Source organism: Limulus polyphemus, unplaced genomic scaffold (genome assembly GCF_000517525.1).
Source record: "Limulus polyphemus unplaced genomic scaffold, Limulus_polyphemus-2.1.2 Scaffold824, whole genome shotgun sequence".
NCBI classification, from domain to species: domain Eukaryota; kingdom Metazoa; phylum Arthropoda; class Merostomata; order Xiphosura; family Limulidae; genus Limulus; species Limulus polyphemus.
Window position 1 is genome coordinate 316,725 of NW_013666434.1, and position 2,572 is coordinate 319,296.

General features: G+C 33.2%; 1 protein-coding gene across 3 annotated transcripts in view; it reads left to right on the top strand.

Moving 5' to 3' along the window:
* Positions 1–2,572, top strand: part of LOC106460731 (protein kinase C-binding protein NELL2-like) — a 92,719-nt gene that overhangs the window by 59,071 nt on the left and 31,076 nt on the right. The gene's annotated exons all lie outside the window — the stretch shown is intronic.

Here is a 2,572-nt window from a genome sequence, read left to right on the forward strand (position 1 = left end):
AATATGGCATGCTGCTAGTGAGAGAACCTGTTGTTAAAATATTTGATTCCCACCACTGACTATAGGTTATAAATCATAATCATATTATAATTCAGTAGTAAGTTTATCTAGGAAAGACTACTTCAAACGTCTTATTTGAAGTATTGCATTTTCTAGCTACAAGCACTTACCTCAGTAAAGCAGTTTTTCAACACATAAAATAAGCAAGATCTTTGAAAGTGTTCTGTTTCAAGAGTACCTAAAACCAAAAATAAAAGTAACAAATATTTCTATTTCTCGGTTTTCAAGCTCATATGTCATTCTGTGTTGTAGCCTACAGAATGCATAATTCTTCTCTTGATTCATAGCATACGCACGTACTGACGTCACGACAGTACATGTTGCAGCATTAAACGACCCTTATGTGACGTCATTTTAGTGCTTACTGACTGACAGACAACACACTAATGTATAATGGTGAGAGTGGGTAAAACAGACAGGATACCATTCCAGGTAGCCTTTGGCCCCCTTTCGAGAGAAATAAAGTTTAGACGCCGAAAGCTGATGAAGTATTCAGAAAGCAATCACGTAAACTACAGCTTTCGACATTGTAACCGTAACTTTTAAAGTATTATATTGTATGTGTAAACAGCGTTTCAGAAAATCATTGTTTTTCATCGTCCTACCCAACTTATTGGTACTGGTATTGGACGACAGGCCTCTTAAGCAGCGACTACTTGGAGACAAAAGATGTGTCTGAAATGATATTTTAATGCGAAGTGTTCAAATTAAGAGAAATCTAAAAAAAAAAAATCTTCAATTTACGTGATATAAATAATGTGTTATAATCTTCAACACTAAAATACGAAAATTAACGTTAATGCCACAATCTATGAAGAGAAATATTTTTCAAGCCCTTTAAAAACAAAAACATGTATTACTTTATGCTTTTAACGTACGTGCAAGTTGCACCAAAGTATTACACCTTCCCATTTTAGTTATTACTAGTATTTGTCTGAAGTTATAATTGTTTTCTTGTTTTACTACCAATAAAAATTTGAGTTTTATATTTAAGTATTTTCAAGTATCACTTTAATCTTCAGGAGATACTTTGGCTCAGTTTTTGAACTGACTAACAAATGATAGTTGAACTTACCGTCAGATGACCTGTTTTTATCTTTCAAAGCTACGTAACGCAAACCTGATTTAAATTGAGCAGCAAAAGTAGAAATGTTTAATTTACAAGTTTTTGTTTTGTTTTTCAAGAATAAAATTCATTTCTGCAATTGGTACTGCACATTCATATAGCGCCAGTAATATTAAGATATGGCTCCATTGAAAGATACGTTTATGTACAGTGTAACAAGAACCACGTCGAATTTACCGTCAGTTGTGCAAATATCACTGGAACACAAAGAATGTACACGGATGTTGGGTTGTGTACGTCTCCAGACACAGTGAAACGTGAAAGACTTTTATATGAGAACCACGCGAAGAACTACTTTACGTCTAGCATGACTAACAAAATCTAAACATTTTATGTTTTGCCATGAATGAGAGGGATGTGGCAGAATTACATTTTTACAACGTGTAAAACAGGTAAGCATGTTTATTAGAAGCAATACGGATGTGATTTAGATACAAAGTATATATTGTTAAATTGTTTAGTGTTACATAAAACATTGTACAACTCATTGAACAGCGGGAGGGGGGGGGTTAAGGGTTCGATAGTTTAGCAACGGTATATAGTACATTGGTGCTAAATTTTCAGTACAGTTTAGCACCAATTGTCAAAATAATTTGCATCCCCTCGTAATGTAATGAGTGGTTCCTGCTGATGCATAAAATAATCGAACTGGAAGATTCCAGTTCAGTTTATCCGATATAATTTTGAGTTAATCAACCGTACTCATATATTGTCATGCGTGAAGAACACGGAATATTGTTTCACGCGAATTGCAGAGGAAGCACTAATACAGGAATCTCTTGACGGTCAGTTATGCAACTTTTATAGCCGTGATTCTTATTATCATTAATTAACTTCTCTTCACACATGCGCAGATTTAAAGTACTGGGCCGTTAGATATCACAGCCGAAATAAGTTTGCGCTATTAGTTACCCTGTTCACTTTGCCTCTTATTAAAACGTGAAAACCTAGGAGATAATTAATCGTCTAGATACAGATATGAACATAATACTCCTTTCAAAATTTCTTTTTTTATAATAAACAGTAAGCTTTAAAATTACTTTTCTACTGCTAATTATCGAAGCTATTTCTGTGGTTTTGTTGTTGTTGTTGTTTTTTCAGAAGATTTGGGTTAAAAGAGTTTGCCAAGAAACGTGTTCCTAATGTATATAATTAAAATAAGTGAACAAGGCTGAAGTACCGTATTTTTCGGTGTATAAGACGCACTTTTTTACCCCAAAATTTGATGTCAAAATCTACTTGCGTCCTATACACCGAAGGTATGAATAATATATATGTATATATATATGATATACACAAGTCATCTGTAAATATATTTAAATAGGCATGCATAGTTTAGTTCAATTGAATGTGTTATTTATAACAATAGTAGTTGTTTTTTCTTTT